Source organism: Dendrobates tinctorius, unplaced genomic scaffold (genome assembly GCF_039654945.1).
Source record: "Dendrobates tinctorius isolate UK_male_01 unplaced genomic scaffold, ASM3965494v1 ptg000013l, whole genome shotgun sequence".
NCBI classification, from domain to species: Eukaryota; Metazoa; Chordata; class Amphibia; order Anura; family Dendrobatidae; genus Dendrobates; species Dendrobates tinctorius.
This window is the reverse complement of record NW_027361681.1, coordinates 13,665,384-13,684,808: the sequence shown is the minus strand read 5'-3', so window position 1 is coordinate 13,684,808 and position 19,425 is coordinate 13,665,384. Positions and strand designations below refer to the sequence as shown.

General features: G+C 43.7%; 1 long non-coding RNA gene across 1 annotated transcript; it reads right to left on the bottom strand.

Annotated features, from left to right (window-relative positions):
• Positions 1-827: 827 nt before the first annotated feature.
• Positions 828-1,889, bottom strand: LOC141067496 (uncharacterized). The gene is made up of 3 exons (XR_012226448.1): positions 1,815-1,889; positions 1,621-1,721; positions 828-1,119 (listed from the first exon to the last, which is right to left on the bottom strand). It is a non-coding gene; the product is annotated as an uncharacterized lncRNA (long non-coding RNA).
• Positions 1,890-19,425: the final 17,536 nt, after the last annotated feature.

Sequence of the window (19,425 nt, the reverse complement as noted above, 5' to 3'; positions counted from 1 at the left end):
TTAAACCTTAAACTAACAGGATGACAACCACTCACATTAAACCAAATTTGGGCGAACATAAGACCGAAATCTAGCCGACTCCCACCGTCCGATCCTTTTAACCACTTTGTTACAGAGGCCCAGCCTAGCTGCCTCCGTGGCTGCCCCCATTCCAAAAGAATGACCACTATAATCCATTGCTGATAAACCTTCCAACTCCAAACAGCGACGAAATATCGCCACGAACTGAAACCGAGACAACAACGAACCATCAGCATGCACCAACAGCAGATCCTGTGGAATTCCTCCCCTACCCATAAAGTTCCTCACGCAAGCCACTGGACACAAAGGTGAACCAGAGACAGCGAACAAAACCACTTTGCAACCCTTCCCCGTAACATCTGTTTTTGAAAAACTTAAGAATACCACCACTCTGTCCTCGAACATATCCACTTCTTCCCTTAGCACTCCCCCCTTCTTGTGCCTGGACGGACTTACCAGTTCCCCCAGGCGAAAGGCCCCGAAAAAGGCTAGGGCAAAAGCCGCCTTAAAAAATTCAACTTCCCAACTCGAATAACACACTTGTGTCAAATGTTGACCAATACTCAGCAGAATCTCGTACGAATCTGGTCTCCTAGTGTCTGCCGATCTCCAACCCTTCCTCCAGCCCCTTAACATCTGAATCACCAAAAAAGATTTAGTCAAATCCTTTAGGCCCTTTGACTTAAAAACAAAAGCTAAGCCAGCCACAAACTTATTTACCATAGACAGGGCCGGATTAAGGTTGGTGGGGGCCCCTGGGCAGAAAATCTGGTGGGGGCCCCCATATCATTGACATTTTAGCCATAACAGTAGAGCGCGAACTGTAGCACTTAGATGTACAATCTAATCTTATCCTCTTGTTCTGCCACATTCAGATTTACAGTACTACAATAGAGATACAGTCCAGGATAACTCAAAGCAGTCCAATTATAGACAGAAAGAGTTACTCACATTTTTTTTTATTGAACCCAATGTTAAGACAGCCAAGGAATAATAAAAATGCAGAAAGGGAAAGTTTTCACCGGCAGCAATTGTTGCTAACTACTGTATAACAATATGCTCTCTATTGTATTATCTCCGGAGTAGTGGCTTGCTCTCCTATAGTAAGAGAAGAAAAAGAAGCATTCTTTGAATACAGGTCTGTTGGCTGAAGGAGGATATATCACCTGTCTTAATGTGCCTGTGAGCATCTCCAAGTACAAGGGGGAGGTGTTAGCGATCGAAAACATGCTTTATATAAAAGTGTGTACAGATAAAAGCATAAATAAATGTATACATTACAAGCTTTACTGTATTTTTTCCCACAATGATGTATGATTTTGTCTGGCTCTCTTGCTTTCCACATAATATAACAATTTCAAAGCATCTTTTCCCATAACTCTGAATTGTACTTTTTCTGTAATACCTCTTAGAAAGTCGTGAATAAATTGACAACTAAGTTTTACCACTCCCCCTGTCAAATCTCTGTATCCAACACATGTCTGTCATCAGATTGCAGAGCTCCAGGGGAAAATTAACACAAAGAATAAGTAAAATGTCAACATTAGTACCAGCATTAAATGCAAAAAATTTTATATGTGCCTTAAAAATTTCACTTACCCATCATATAATGAAATAGAGTACGTTGAGAAGGATCATATGAACTCTATCCATCAAACATCCAATGATTCTTGTAGTAACCTCAAAACACAACTTGTATGCTATAAGGAAATGAAAATTATAAAAAGTTAAAATAATCATCATTAGAATGGAATGGATATATGAGCAGACTAGAACTTTGCAGCTTTGCTTACCTAACAGTTATTCTCCATGTATAATTTAAGATGTATATATCCAGGTAATCCAAGATGTATGATAACAGATTTGATGCCACAAACAGAACACCCATAATGTATTAAACTTAAACGGAACTGAAAAAAAAAGAAGGGGTTAAACGCATGTTTTTACTTATGTTAAAGTGATTAAAGGGGTTGTGCTGTCTCCCCTGCTTCTGACTGCTCTACAGCAGTCTAGAAGCAGGGGGTTGGCTCATAACTCCATGGCTCAGCCAGCCCCCAGTATTGCATGAGGAGACTAACAGCAGTGCTCAGTTTTCTCAGACAAGTATATGGAGAGCCGAGCGCATGCGCGGCAGGCTGCTCAAGAACTTTAACGGTTGACCTAGCTGTCTGTCAAAGACTGTGGCCACTGCTGGGGGGGGGATTCCTATTGGCGGGCATTTTTCATGTTCGGAGCACATAAGGTTTTACCATGATCACAAAAATAGATTCTTTAGGGTACACTGGGAAATTATAGTTAAGAAAATTGCTAGAGAGCATCCCTGAAAACACCCGTTAGCAATTATTTGCCTTATGTAAAGGTGGCTCAGATTACGGATTGCTCCTCCCCATGCTGTGCAGGAGGTTGCAGGGGATTGTTACAGTAAAGGTCACTCGCTTCCAAACAATTATGAGCTAAATTTCTCTGTGTAAAGCCACCATTATTGCAAGAACAGTGAGACTATTAAGTCTCTGACACAGGCAATGGAAAAGGTTGATTTATTAACCCCTTCCTGACATCCAACGGTATATCCCGTCCATGGGACCTGGGCTCATATGCCCATGGACGGGATAGTACGTCGGCGCGATCAGCGGCGCCCACGTGGTGAGCGCCGCTGATCGCGGCCGGGTGTCAGCTGATTATCACAGCTGACACCCGGCACAATGTGTCAGGGGCGGTCATGGACCGCCCCGACACGTTAACCCCTTGCACACCACGATCAAACATGATCGTGGTGTACCGGGAGTTAAAGGGAAGCAGCGGCAGGGAGGGGGCTCCCTCCGTGCTTCCCTGAGTCCCCCACGGCAGCGCAATGGGCAGCGCTGCTGCGGGGGGCTCTTTCCCTACAGGCCCCCGGATCCAAGATGGCGACGGGGGCCTTCGGGGGCCTGAGGAAGCTGGCTTCCTCAGTGCCTGCAAAGCGCAGGCATGAGGAAGCCTTCTGCAGTGCCTGTGTCAGATCGCTGATCTGTCACAGTGATCTGTGATGTGACAGATCAGCGATCTGTCACAGGACAGTGATGTCCCACCTGGGACTATTTAATAAAGTAAAAAAAAAAATAAAAAAAAGTGTAAAAATAATTTTAAAAAAAATCGCCAAATAAATTAGAAAAAAAAATAAAAAATATTCCCCCAATAAATCCATTTTTTGGAAATAATAAAAAAAAAACACAATAAAAGTACACATATTAGGTATCGCCGCGTCCGTAACGACCCGCCCTATAAAACTGTCCCATTAGTTAACCCCTTTAGTGAACCCCTTAAAAAATAAAAATAAAAAACGAAGCAAAAAATAATGATTTATTATCATACTGCCAAACAAAAAGTGTAATAACGCGCGATCAAAAAGACGCATATAAATATCCATGGTACCGCTTAAAACGTCATCTTGTCCCGCAAAAAACGAGCCACCACACAGCATCATCAGCGAAAAAATAAAAAAGTTATAGCTCGCAGAATAAAGCGATGCAAAAATAATTATTTTTTATATAAAATAGTTTTCATTGCATAAAACCGACAAAAACATAAAAAAAGACCTAAATGAGGTATCGCTGTAACCGTACTGACCCGAAGAATAAAACCGCTTTATCAATTTTACCGCACGCAGAACGGTGTAAACGCACCCCCCCAAAAGAAATTCATGAAACGCTGGTTTTTCTTCATTCTGCGTCCCAAAAATAGGAATAAAAAGCGATCAAAAAAGTCACGTGCCCGAAAATGGTACCAATAAAAACGTCAACTCGTCCCGCAAAAAATAAGACCTCACATGACCCGGTGGGTCAAAATACGGAAAAATTATAGCTCTCAATATGTGGTGATGCAAAAACTATTTTTACAATAAAAAGCGTCTTAGCGTGCGACAGCTGCCAAAAATAAAAACCGCCATAAATAGTAAATCAAACCCCCCGCTATCACCCCCTTAGTTAGGGAAAAATAATAAAATAAAAAAAATGTATTTATTTCCATTTTTCCATTAGGGTTAGGGCTAGGGGTGTGTTGGGGTAGGGTTAGGGTAGGGTTAGGGTTAGGGTTAGGGCTAGGTTTAGGGTTAGGGCTAGGGTTAGGGTTAGGGCTAGGGTTAGGGTTAGGGGCATGTTGGGGTTCGAGTTGGAGTTAGAATTGGGGGTTTCCACTGTTTGGGTACATCAGGGGCTCTCCAAATGCAACATGGCGTCTGATCTCAATTCCAGCCAATTCTGAGTTGAAAAAGTCAAATGGTGCTCCTTCCCTTCCAAGCTCTGCCATGCGCCCAAACAGTGTTTTACCCCCACATGTAGGGTATCAGCCTACTCAGGACAAATTGCAAAACAATTTTTGGGGTCCAATTTCTCCTGTTACCCTTAGGAAAATAAAAAATTGGGGGCAAAAATATCATTTTTGTGGAAAAAAATGATTTTTTTATTTTCACGTCCGAGTGTTATAAACTTCTGTGAAGCACTTGGGGGTTCAAAGTGCTCACCACACATCTAGATAAGTTCCGTGGGGGGTGTAGTGTCCAAAATGGGGTCACTTGTGGGGAGTTTCAATAGTTTAGGTACATCAGGACCTCTCCAAACGCACATGACACCCGCAGACCATTCCATCAAAGTCTGCATTCCAAAACGTCACTGCTTCCCTTCCGAGCCCCAACGTGTGTCCATACAGTAGTTTTCTCCCACATATGGGGTGTCAGCGTACTCAGGCCAAATTGGACAACAACTTTTGGGGGTCCAATTTCTCCTGTTACCCTTGGGAAAATGAAAAAAATTGGGGACTAATTGATCATGTTTCTGGAAAAAATACGATTTTTTTATTTTCATGCCCGGGCATTATAAACTTCTGTGAAGCACTGGGGGGTTCAAAGCGCTCACCACACATCTAGATAAGTTCCTTAGGGGGTCTCGTTTCCAAAATGGGGTCATTTGTGGGGGATTTCCACTGTTTAGGTACATTAGGGGCTCTCCAAAGGCAACATGACACCCGAGGACCATTCCATCAAAGTCTGCATTCCAAAACGTCACTACTTCCCTTCCGAGCCCCGACGTGTGCCCATGCAGTAGTTTTCTCCCACATATGGGGTATCAGCATACTCAGGACAAATTGGACAACAACTTTTAAGGTCCAATTTCTCCTGGTACCCTTGGGAAAATAAAAAAATGGTGACTAAAAGATCATGTTTGTGGAAAAAATACGAATTTTTTTATTTTCACGCCCGGGCGTTATAAACTTCTGTGAAGCACTGGGGGTTTCAAAGTGCTCACCACACATCTAGATAAGTTCCTTGGGGGTCTAGTTTACAAAATGGTGTCATTTGTGGGGGGTTTCCACTGTTTAGGTACATTAGGGGCTCTCCAAAGGCAACATGACACCCGCAGACCATTCCATCAAAGTCTGCATTCCAAAACGTCACTACTTCCCTTCCGAGCCCCGACGTTTGTCCATACAGTAGTTTTCTCCCACATATGGGGTATCAGCATACTCAGGACAAATTGGACAACAACTTTTAAGGTCCAATTTCTCCTGGTACCCTTGGGAAAATAAAAAAATGGTGACTAAAAGATCATGTTTGTGGAAAAAATACGAATTTTTTTATTTTCACGCCCGGGCATTATAAACTTCTGTGAAGCACTGGGGGGTTCAAAGTGCTCACCACACATCTAGATAAGTTCCTTGGGGGGTCTAGTTTACAAAATGGGGTCATTTGTGGGGGGTTTCCACTGTTTAGGTACATTAGGGGCTCTCCAAAGGCAACATGACACCCGCAGACCATTCCATCAAAGTCTGCATTCCAAAACGTCACTACTTCCCTTCCGAGCCCCGACGTGTGCCCATACAGTAGTTTTCTCCCACATATGGGGTATCAGCATACTCAGGACAAATTGGACAACAACTTTTAAGGTCCAATTTCTCCTGGTACCCTTGGGAAAATAAAAAAATGGTGACTAAAAGATCATGTTTGTGGAAAAAATACGAATTTTTTTATTTTCACGCCCGGGCGTTATAAACTTCTGTGAAGCACTGGGGGGTTCAAAGTGCTCACCACACATCAAGATAAGTTCCTTGGGGGGTCTAGTTTACAAAATGGGGTCATTTGTGGGGGGTTTCCACTGTTTAGGTACATTAGGGGCTCTCCAAAGGCAACATGACACCCGCAGACCATTCCATCAAAGTCTGCATTCCAAAACGTCACTACTTCCCTTCCGAGCCCCGACGTGTGCCCATACAGTAGTTTTCTCCCACATATGGGGTATCAGCATACTCAGGACAAATTGGACAACAACTTTTGGGGTCCAATTTATCCTGGTACCCTTGAGAAAATAAAAAAATGGTGACTAAAAGATCATGTTTGCGGAAAAAATACAAATTTTTTATTTTCACGCCCGGGCGTTATAAACTTCTGTGAAGCACTGGGGGGGTCAAAGTTCTCACCACACATCTAGATAAGTTCCTTAGGGGGTCTAGTTTCCAAAATGGTGTCATTTGTGGGGGGTTTCCACTGTTTTGGTACATCAGGGGTTTTCCAAACGCGACATGGTGTCCGATCTCAACTCCAGCCAAAAACGTCAAATGGCGCTGCTTCCCTTCCGAGCTCTGCCATGCACCCAAATAGTGGTTTACCCCCACATGTGGGGTATCAGCGTACTCAGGACAAATTGCACAATAACTTTTAGGGTCCTGTTACCCTTGGAAAAATAAGAATTGAGGGTGAAAAGATCATTTTTGTGGAAAAAATATGATTTTTTAATTGTATGGCTTTATGTTATAAACTTCTGTGAAGCCCATGGGGGTTCAAAGTTCTCACCACACATCTAGATAAGTTCCTTAGGGGGTCTAGTTTCCAAAATGGTGTCATTTGTGGGGGGTTTCCACTGTTTTGGTACATCAGGGGTTTTCCAAACGCGACATGGTGTCCGATCTCAATTCCAGCCAAAAACGTCAAATGGCGCTGCTTCCCTTCCGAGCTCTGCCATGCGCCTAAATAGTGGTTTACCCCCACATGTGGGGTATCAGCGTACTCAGGACAAATTGCACAATAACTTTTAGGGTCCTGTTACCCTTGGGAAGATAAAAATTGGGGTGAAAAGATCATTTTTGTGGAAAAAATATGATTTTTTAATTGTACCGCTGTACGTTATAAACTTTTGTAAAGCCCTTGTGGGTTCAAAGTTCTCACCACATATCTAGATAAGTTCCTTGGGGGGGTCTAGTTTCCAAAATGGGGTCACTTGTAGGGGGTTTCCACTGTTTAGGTACATCAGGGACTCTCCAAACGTGACATGGCGTCCAATCTGAATTCCAGCCAATTTTGCATTGAAAAAGTCAAACGGCGCTCCTTCCATTCTGAGCTCTGCCATGCGCCGAAACAAATTGCACAATAACTTTTGCAGTCCAATTTCTCCTGTTACCCTTGGTAAAATAAAAAAAATTGAACCTGAATTATTTTTTTATGAAAAAAGTTAGATGTTCATTTTTTTTTAAATATTCAAAAAAATTCCTGTGACGCACCTAAAGGGTTAATAAACTTCTTGAATGTGGTTTTGAGCACCTTAAGGGGTGCAGTTTTTAGAATGGTATCACTTTTGGGTATTTTCTATCATATAGACCCCTCAAAGTGGCTTCAAATGTGATGTGGTCCTAAAAATAAAATGGTGTTGTAAAAATGAGAAATCGCTGGTCAACTTTTAACCCTTATAACTTCCTAACAAAAAAAAATTTTGGTTCCAAAATTGTGCTGATGTAAAGTAAACATGTGGGAAATGTTAGTTATCAAGTTTTTTGTGTGCCGTATCTCTGTGATTTAAGGGCATAAAAATTCAAAGTTGGAAAATTGCGAAATTTTCAAAATTTTTGCCAAATTTCCGTTTTTCTCACAAATAAACGCAAGTTATTTGAATGAAATTTTACCACTAACATGAAGTACAATATGTCACGAGAAAGCAATGTCAGAATCACCGTGATCCATGGAAGCGTTCCAGAGTTATGACCTCATAAAGGTACAGTAGTCAGAATTGTAAAAATTGGCCCGGTCATGAACGTGCAAACCACCCTTGGGGGTGAAGGGGTTAAACAAGTTAAAGAAGGTCATGGGTGGGTGTCTTTCAACATAAAATTAGTGTTTGTTACGGGTGTTTTTCTGTATTGAAAAACTGAGTAATATAACAGACCAAGTCTCAACAGCAACCAGTTGCACATTTGCATTACGCATACCATATCTGAGCTTTTAAGGATGTACATATCATATTTGATCACAATGTGAGCATAGTTTTACAAACCTTTTGGAACATTTAGGAAGGCCAAAGTACTGGAAACTTAGAGGTGAACTTTTCTTGATTTTTTCATAGCAAATTCTTGAATCAGATCTGAAAAGTCTAGCTCTTCAAGAATGTCATGTTCAATGCTTAACAAGCAAAGGTGGGATAGACGTTCCTGGCCCATTGTACTGCGAAGTCTGTTTTTAATTAGCTTCATTTTGGAGAATGATCTCTCTGCACTGCAATTGGTTACCATCAAGACCAAATACATTCTCAAAAGAATTTCAATATTTGGGAATGTACTCTTGAAAGGGTCCTTTAGCACCATTTTATACATGCAGAGCTCTCTAGGGAAATCTTCATGTTCAGCTAGTGTAGCATTTTTAACAAGATATGCAAACTGTTGTAATTCATTTTCAAGTGAAGCTGCATCTAGATCTTCAACATATATATTCGCTAAGTTACGGGCTGCAGAAGAGATTTGTTGTGGAGTGGCTACTGCAAGATTGCCAAGAATGCCAAACCTTTCAGCAATTACTTCATAGGAAGATATTCTATCCGAAAGAGATGTAGAAATACGATCTATAACAGGTAAAAAGCTTTCAACCTTAAACTTCTCACTAGGAGAAAACTGGCTTCCAGGTTCCTTTGCATAGTCCAGGGGATTTAATCGGACATTTCTCTTATGACGTCTTGAGTGCTCCTCACAGTACTCTTCTGTGTCACTCAAATGTTTTGCTTCTTGCTCATATAGTAAAAAATGGTCTCTTTTCGACTCCACAAAATTCTTCAAAGACTTCAGCATATCCGCTGCGGACTGAAGTAATAATTTTGGATGTTGTAGGGCCTTATTCGTGGCATCAAATCTGTTTAAAATGTCCTTCCAAAAAACAGCTAATAATGATATTTCCAGTGATGACATCTGTCTTGAAAGACCATTCGCTTCATTTTTTACAATATCTTTTTCATCCTGGTCAGATCCAATTTTCACAAGAGCTTCTTTAATTTTGCATAGCCTTGAACTAAAGCTTTTGTGGCATCTGCCCGGCATGCCCATCGAGTGTCACTTAGATTTTTGGGAACAAGATACTTTGATCCAGATTGACTTAATTAGCCAAAATTTTATAGCGATGAGTGGATGCAGTGAAGAAAACATAAATTTGTTGTACAAATTGGAAGAAATTTACAGCCTTAGGACATGCATTAGTAGCTGCTTTACCAACCAAGTTTAAGGAGTGCCCACAGCATGGTAGCAGCTCTGCAAATTTGTTCTTCTCTTTAACATATGTCTGCATCCCTTTATATTTTCCACACATGTTTGCGGCATTGTCATAAGCTTGTCCCCGACAGTCACGTATTTCAATTTTATGTTGCTGTAAAAACTGCAGCAATGCATTAGCTATAGCATATCCTGTGTGACCACAATTTGGAAGAAATGTTAGGAATCTTTCCTTTGGTGAAGATCCTTCAAGATATCTTATAACAATTGTTAGCTGGTCTATGTGTGCTTCATCTGGGGTAGAATCAACTGACACCGAGTAATATTTTGATAATTTTATTCTAGCAATGATTTCTTGCTGAGCACGCTGTCCCATTAGTTGAATTAGCTCTTCAACAATTGTTGAAGACAGATAATTTGTTTTCCCTCTTCCTATTCCACCATGTTCTTTAATGTGAGAGGCAAGAAACAGATCAAACTTTGCAATGAGCTCCATTATACCTAAAAAGTTACCATTTCTTGTTGATTTCAGAAGCTCATTTTCACCTCTAAAAGCAAGTCCTCGTTCAGCCAGGAATTTTATAGTACTTACTACACGCATAAGGACTTGCTTCCAGTATCCATGTATTTCATCTGACATTTGAAGCAAATGAGCACTAATGGGTCCTTTCCTTTCTCCCCGGTTTGCCAGTGTTGTGACAGCGGTAAGATGGGACTTTGATACCTCATGTTCAGCAATACGTGCATGCACATGCTTCCAGTCTCCAAAACCTTCCCCAGAAAGGTTCTCCTTTTGTGGTGTAATAAGTTTACAGACATAACAATAGACTTTGCCTGTGCTTGGTGAGAAGCAGAGCCAAGATCGATTGACTGATTCACCATTCTTATTTCTTCGACTGAAAATATTTTTGCTACATTTTCTCTCAAATATTTCTTTTCCTGTTTTACACAGTTGCGAGACTGACTTTTCTAATAGCGTTGATGTGCAGTTCTGAAGCTTTTTTGATCCTTCAGTGGCCCAAAAATCTATAAATTCTGAGCTAAAAGTTTGAGGCCAAAGACCGATGTCATTACATACTCCAGCATTTATAGAATCACAGGCACAATCTACTGCTTCAGATGATAGATGAGCTTCTTCATCACCATAAGCAGGACTTGAATGACCTACAATACTTGAATGGTAGATTTGTTGTCCTCTAACAGCCGTGTACACTAGGTCTTCTTGCTTTTTATCATCTGCTTGGTCATCTGCTTCACCTATATCCATTACATCATGTTCTTCCCTTTCATCTTCTCCAGATTTTCTTGGATGCACATTACCAACAACACGTTCATCATATTTTTCTTTATTGTCTTCTTTACTAGCAGCTTGGGTTAATTCATTTTCCTCATCAGCTATGTAACAAATATTGTGAACCTCTGCTGCAAGACAAAATAAATGTTTTTTGTTTTTGTTTTTTTTTAAATTAAAAAAATAAATGTTCAAAGGTATGCATTTGCTTTCACCTACCTCTACTGGATTGTCCCTGTAGCTCACGCAAATCATCTGGCAAAATTTGGCAAAAATAGTTGCTCAGCTTCTGAGTCTTTTCAAGAAAACCATCTCTTCTTCTTTTCTTTTCTATAGCTTTGTTCCTCTTCTGAGCACCACTACTATATGATCTTGGTGTTTTATGCCTATCAATTCTTCGCTCAGTCATGCTGTACCTTTACAGAAAAAAAATATGACATACAAACCATAGATCTCACGAGTGAATTCCAGCAGTTGTGTCTGAGCATACTCATATCTATGTGCTCCCATCCTGCTATATACCCCTTCCTGGCATATGGCCGCATCCTGCTATTTAACACATCCTGCTATATATGCCCTCAGGCCCCTCATCCTGCTCATAATATACCCCATCCTGGTGTATGGCCGCATCCTGCTATATACCCCCATCCTGCTATATACCCCCTCCCCCATACTCTTATATACCCCATGCATCCTGCTATATGCACCTATATTGCTATATACCCCCATCCTGCTATATGGCCTGTATCCTGTGGCACACAAAAATAAACGTTTATACTCACCTTTCCTCACTCCAGCAGCATCGCTCCTCCTCCCGTCTATGCCGGCAGCAGCGCCGCTGACCTGTGTGGAGCCGGCCACGATCCCTGCAGCATCGCTCGTCCTCCTGTCTGTGCCGGCCGCGGCTGTGTCTGGACACGTGAGCTCAGCGATGACGTAATCTCTGTGCGCACCACTAGTCTCCACACACAGCCGCGGCCGGCACAGACAGGAGCTATATATAAATATATAGCTAGCTGGAGCCTGGAGGCAAGGGGGTTAATCACTGTGGAGCTGCAGAGTTGATTGGCGGGACCGTACACAGCAGGCGGCGGGCGCACGATGCTCGTGAACGCGGCGAGCAGGCAGAGCAGATCCACAGGACAGGAGGCGTGACAGGAGAGGAGGCGTGACAGGAGAGGATGAGGCGGTACCGGTATGCCTAGTTCATCTCAGCGTGACGGCGTCTAATATTTATCCTCGCGCTGCGTTAATAAAATGGCGGTCGCTGCCCAGTGGTGGGGGCCCGGGCCCCCTTAGAAGCTCTTGTGGTGGGGGCCCCGGGGCTGAAGCCCCGCCTGCCCCTCCTATAATCCGGCCCTGACCATAGACACCGACCAGCACGCATCCCAACAATGACCCAATAGCAAAACTAGTTTACTCTCGTCATCCATAAAGTCCCCAATTGAAGAACCCCAACTGTCCCACATGCTCCATGCCTTTCCGTATTGCTTCCATGACATGTCTGACAATGATCTAGAAAGCAAATCCCTCACTGCTCGCAAGGAAGGTTCCATAGGTCCATTGGGCATTCCCGGCTCACCGGTTCCGCATGTGGCGCCAGCTCCCGAAATTGATCCCACTGCGAAAGAGAAAGAGCATCAATGATAGGGTTACACGGACTTGCCTTGACCTCGGATAATCCATCGGTTACATGATAAACCCACAAAAACTAAATGCTGCAACACTTTTACCACCGCAGGGGAATCAGCAGATAAAGCATTTATCGCCGCTGCCACTCCCGGTTGCTCACATGAAAAACGCATCTTCGAATTCCTAACTTCCTCTCCCCACAAAGCCGTTACAATTGGGAATAGGTGTACCAAAATCCGGTTTGCCAAGAAACCAAGTTCAATCCACGCCTTAGGCCAACTCGCCACCATCCATTTTCTGCGAAAGTACAAACTGAAACCCCGCCTTGAATCGCTGTCAATGAGAAAACCGAATACTTCCGCATCAGTCACCGGTTGAATCCAAATAGATCTGCCATTGTACTCCTCGAGAAAACGGGACCATACTTTCAAATCATTTTTCAAATCTTTTTTGAGTCTGACAAAATGGACTGGGGACCTCACCCCCGCTGTCGCCATTGACAAACGTCTGCAAAATGCGCGACCCATCGGCATTATTCTACATGCAAAATTCAGCTTGCCCAGCAACGATTGCAAATTTCGTAGCATAATTTTTTGAGATCCTTGGGCCTTCGAGACCTCCTCCCTCAACGCAATCAATTTATCCAAGGGCAATCTGCATTCATAGCCATGGTATCTATTTCAATGCCCAGGAAACTCAACATTGACAATGGCCCAACAGTTTTTTCAGCCGCCAACGGAACCCCAAACTTTTTAGACACACTTTCCATAGTATGCAACAACAGTGAACAATCTGACACGTTAGCAGGGCCAACAAACAAAAAGTCATCCAGATAATGAATGCAAGAGCTCAAGCCTGAGACGTCTTTAACAACCCATTCCAAAAACATACTGAAAGTTTCAAAGTATGCACACGAAAGCGAACAACCCATTGGAAGACAACGGTCCACGTAAAAACCGCCGTCCCAGAAACAACCTAGTAGATGCAAACTATCACAATGAACAGGCAACAAACGAAACGCGGCCTCGATGTCCGTCTTTGCCAGCAACGCTCCCTTGCCACACAACCGAACCCAATCCATGGCCGCATCAAAGGACGTGTACATTACCGAGCACAATTGTGGATCAGTCCCGTCATTGACCGATGACCCTTTAGGAAAAGATAAGTGATGAATAAGCCTGTACTTGTTGGGCTCTTTATTTGGGACCACACCAAGTGGTGAAACCCTAAAATTATTACTTCAGCAAACGGGCCCGCCATCCTACCCAAACTAACTTCTTTTCCTAACTTGTCAGACACCATCTCCGGATATTGTAAAGCCGACTTCAAATTTTTTGTACTTGAGCGTATTACTTGGTCAACAAAAGGGACCTTAAAACCATCCCTAAAACCTTCGTACAACAGGCTAGCCGCAGCAACATCCGGGTACCTACTTAGGAAACCCGCCATTGCGTCCAGCCGCACTGGTGTCTCCCCTCTTTTCAACATTGTCACCGCCCTTTGCTCTGGCATTCCTAAAACATTTAGCTGCACCATGAGAGCCCCTGCAGGCTGCACATTCATGCTTAAACTTGCATTTACTCCCGAATTTACATGTTCCTTCATTAAATGCGAAGCACAGCCCTCTTTGCATAGCAGCCGAGTGTCCTGACTGCCCGAAGCCCCCAGTGCCCCCCTGAAAGGGCTGACTACCCGACCCCAGCCTAGACGGAACCATTACCTTCATCCAAAGAGCGATGTCCTTATGATCCCACCGTATATTGGGACGAACTGCTTTGCGTTGACGAAATTGCTCGTCATAACGCAGCCAACCCTGACCCCCATAAACCAGATACGCCTCCCCTATCGCGTCCATATAACAGAATAGGCCTGCACAATTCTCCGGGGCCTTTTCCCCAATAATGCTGGCCAAAATAGCAAATGCTTGCAACCAATTAGGGAAGGTCCTGGGTACTAAGCGATACCTCCTCCTTTCTTCCTCATTTTTTTTAAAATCCTCTTACCTCAGCCTGTCCAAATTGAAACATTCCAGTGGTAATAATGAAAATATCTCGACATATTCCCCTTTCCATATCTTCTCGCTCGTCTCCTGCTTCAAGTGCACCCCCAATGGCCCCTCAAAGCATACAGACACCTCCCGTTCTGCAGCGTCATCCAAGCGCACCTCAGAATCCTTATCCTTTTCGCTGGCAGACTCCGCCACCCCCGATGCCTCCTCAGCCCGAAGACTACACCCTGCCGCTTCACTGCCATCTCCTGAAGCTGCATGAGTTCCCACACGTGCATCCCCTAAACTACCTGACACAACTGACATATCCGTATGACCCACCAGTGTACTGGGACCCCTACCCACGCTGCCGAAGGCGAGTTAGCTGTACACCGACCCCCTGACCCCCACATCAAGGCCAATTCCCTCAAACCGTGCAAAATTAATCCCGCTCCCCCAACCCCACCCCCAAAATAGCCCTCTTGCCCTCTAGATTCAGAGGAAGCTACAAAGTAATTAAAAGGATAAAGATTAGCACTCTCACCTAGCTGCCTGGGTGCTGTGGGCCCAGCAGCTGAAGGTCCGGAATCCAGGGATAAAGGGTCTTGTGTAGGTCCGCTCCTGAGCTGATGCAGTGATGATCCTGCAGCTCCTGAGTCTCCCCGACCCAGCAGCGGCCGGCCGTCCCCCATAGCCACATCCACTACCGAGCCAGGGACCCTTGGAGCTGCTGAAGATGGTGTAGGTAGCTGTATCAGGCCAGCGTCCGGCCGCCCACCTTGGTAAATGCCTGCGTTATCTGCTGATAGGCTGGAATGAGCGCAGACCGAGGCAGCTGCCGTCTGCCCACCCCCCGACTGTATCCCGGGCTCCCCAGCCCCAAAACTGCCACCGCGCTGACTCCCAAACTCCTGCACCACTGGGTGCAGAGCGCCGCTGCCTGAGCCAGCCACAGACTGTGACTGGCCGCCGCTCTCCATACGCTGAGGGACCCGCCGTTGAGGCCCCCGCTGTCTCTCCTCCCTGCCTCTTCCACGCCGAGCAGGCTCCGCTCTCAAACGGGAGCCCGCCGCTCCAGCTCCAGAGGACCCACGGCGTCTCACAGATGCTGTGAGGGAGGCCGACTCCTCCCCCCCGCTGTAGGCCCTGCCGACCAGAAGGATTCCTCCCGGCATTCTGAGCTGGAACCGCAGGCCTGCATCCAGCGCTCGTTACCGGAGGATCCCTGGAGGGGCTCCTAACACGGCGTCGGGCCCTGTGGGTGTGACTTCGGGACTTAGGCGCTCCGGAGGCCGCGACCTCCAAGGCCGGCGTCCATTCTCAGGAATCAGGGAAGCTCCGGTCACTGACCCCTGCAGCAGGCTGTCTACCGAAGCCTGCAGCCAGCCTGTCCCCTGGGAGCCCGCCGCCTCATGCAACCGTTGCAGCAAGGACTCCACATCCATAATGTCAGGTACCACAGAAAGCTTCTTCCTCTCAGCCGGGGGTACCTAAAATGACTCCCAAACTAAAATGGCGATATCCTATATACTGATCTTCCACCCCCCTTTCTTAAGTCCATCCCTTTTTTCAATGTAAACCCACCTCATTCCAACCACCAGGCTAAAGCAAAAAACTCCCAGCTCCTCAAACCCGCCTCCCAAATAGATTAACCCTCTCGCTAGCTCAGATCCTGTACGCTTCCTTATTCCCACTATACCCTGTCATGTCAGCCTCCCGGTGAGGCTAGGGGCCCCGTACGGCTTCTCTTACTTCAGCTAGATGTCAATGAAATCTCATGGCAAGCATCTTATAGCAGTGATGTCTCATAGCATGTCAAAAGCAAAAAATGCAATTCTGGTGTCTATTTTCTAGATACGTTCTTTACTGTTCATGTTAATATAACTTCTTATTGACCGAGCGAATTTTGACCTTAATGATCAAGACAATTTTTACAATTCTAACCACTGTCAATTTATGTGGTAATAACTCTGAAACGCTTCAACGGATCCCACTGGTTCTGAGATTATTCTTCGATATGACTTGTGTTTATTTATGAAAAAATTTTGCAATTTTAAAACTTTTAATTTTTGTGCCATTAAATCTGAGAGTTATGTCACAAAATAGTTCATCAATAACATTTCCCACAATTTCGGAAACATAATGCTTTTTGTTAGGACGTTATAAGGGTTAAAAGTTGTCCACTGATTTCTCATTTTTCCAACAAAATTTTCAAAACCTTTTTTCAGGGACCACATCACATTTGAAGTGACTTTAAGAGGTCTATATGACAGAAAGTACACAAAATTCACTCCATTATAAAATATGCACACCTCAAGGTGCTCAAAAACACATTCAAGAAGTTTATTAACCCTTCAGTTGCTTCACGAGAACTGAAGCAATGTGGAAGGAAAAAATTGACATTTAACTTTTTTCACAAAAAATGTTCTTTAGACAAATTTTTTTTTCACTAGAGTAACAAGAGAGAATCGAACAAAATTTGTTTTGCAATTTCTCCTGAGTGTGCCGATACCCCATATGTGGGACAAATCCATTGTTTGGGCACACGGCAGGGCTCGAAAAGGAAGAAGCACCGTTTAACTTTTGTAATTTAAAATTGGCTGGAATTGAAGGTGGACACCATGTCGCGTTTGGCGAGCCCCTTATGTGCCTAAACAATGGAACCCCCCACAAGTGACCCCATTTTGGAAACCACACCCCTCAAGGATTTTATAAAGGGGTATAGTGAGCATTTTGAACCCTCAGGTATGACTCAGAATTTGATCACATTAGGTTGCCATATTGAATATGTCGTCATTAGTGTAGAGCGCAAGTGCTCGCTACTCTAGTTATCATCGGGCGCACGAGTATGGCCCGAATATCACCTGTGCTCGAGTGACATGCTCGAGTCCATGCCCCACATGTTTTGTGGCGGTTAGACACCCCCAAAAAATACTCCATGCATCTCCGAGCACCCAATGCAAACTCAAGTAGCAAGCACTCGATGCAAACCCGAGTAGCGAGCACTTGAAAACTAGCCGTTTTAGCATCATTTTTTTTCTTTTGAAAAACCCCCAATTCTAACTCCAGTCCTAACACAACCCTAACCCGAACACAACCCTAACACAATCCTAACCTCAACCCTAAGTGCAAAGAGTAGAAAAAAATTAAAAATGTTTAATTTTATAATTTTATTCAAACTAAGGGGGTGACAAATTTCCTATTGTTGCCGGGTACCGGCTAGCAGATCTCGGCGGGAGCACTGCGCATGTGCCTGCCACTTTTTTCCGGAAAGGACGGGGGACGTAGCAGGAGTGCCCTTGGATGGCAGAGGTATCGGGGGGGCTCACGGGACCCCATTTCTCTCTAGATGGTAAATCATATCAGAGGAGACAGAAATTAATTGTAAATTGGACATTTTTTTGTTTTGCGATTGCCGTTATTCAGTGAATAAGGGCGATCACATGCCAGAGGACCGTAAAAACCTACCTGATCATGTTCTCCAGGGTCTCAGCTACCCCCGGTAGCTGAGACCTCAGGGATTTTCTGCTGCTGGATGGCGCTATAACCCTTATATCTCAGCGCCATTAAAAAGTGGCGCTGAGGAATAAATACCCGTAACTGCTGCCATATCGGCGGTCGTTAAGGAGTTCATATTTTGGTAAAGGACTTTTATAAACAAGACAAGAACAAATATACGTTTGGTTGGTTACTGTTTCTCAGGTAAATTTGTCCAAAATTATTACAGTAAAAAGTTTTGCAAAAACTTTGCTTAATTAAGCTGAGATAAATCATACTCCTGTCACATCCAAAGCTAATTGCAGAAGTCCACTGGTTGCTTTTTGGAATCTGTCAGATTTGGATGTAAACAGTCATGTGACGCTTTCACTTTATCAAACTGGCACAATGCATTTATCTAGCGTAACAGGAAACCTGTAGAATTGTGAATATGGCTCTGGATTCGACTGGAGTAACATATAAAGCTGTTTATAATCCTTTTTTTTAACTTTTATAAAGGTAACCTGTCGTGTTGTTCACGATGCCAAAACGATGAATATAACTCTAAGGGTTCTCTCACATGATGTATAGCTTGGACGAGTGCTATCTTTTAAAAACAAGGATTTCACTCGGACCAATGTTATTCAATGAGGCAGTACAGATCTACGTGTTTTACTGAATTCGACGTGAGAAAAAAAATCACAGCATATTTCACTCCGAAATTGGACGAGTAAGAGAAAAAAATCAGGTGCCATATGGACCATCAGCATGGTATGTAATTTTTACAGATTCATTACTGTAACATTGGAAACTGTAAATGGTCCTGGAAAAGACAAATATTTGCTGATAAAAAAAATGATTGAACACTGACAGCATATAGATGACAAGTGAGAAAAAAATCGTCCCACTTTTCTGAATGAAAATCGGACTGATTTTTTTATACACTCATATATCCTAACACTGCTGATATGTCCGAGAAAAACAGTTTAAAGTGTGTCCTGGGACAAAATGAATGAGCCAAGTATCAGATCAGCTACGGCTTAGGCCTGTTTCACACTTCAGTTGTTTGACGTCAGTTGCAAACCGCCAAAGTGTGAAAAAACGGATCCGTTTCCGCTTTGCAACAAACTGATGCAATCAGATCCGTTTCTTGGACCGATCCGCTGCAGCTGCTAAGTGCATGAATTTAAAGGAACCGATCTCTGGAAAAGAGAGAGAGAGGGGTGGATCCGTTATTTTCTAAAAACGGCAGATTTTGACTGACGTCAAACACCTGAAGTGTGAAACAGGCCTTATCCTCACCCAATCAGCTAGACTGACATTCTGATCTGCTGTTCATGAGTCTGGAGCCTGGTGACTTTCTGTGGGAAACATAATATTTGTATCTTCCTTGTCTGTCAGTTTTCCTTAGCATTAGTTTATTAGTGACATAATAAAAATATTCAGAATTCAGAGTCCATCATACATTTTTGTATGATGGACCACGACATCAGGGATATGAAATTACTGGTATTGAAAGGTAACTTCA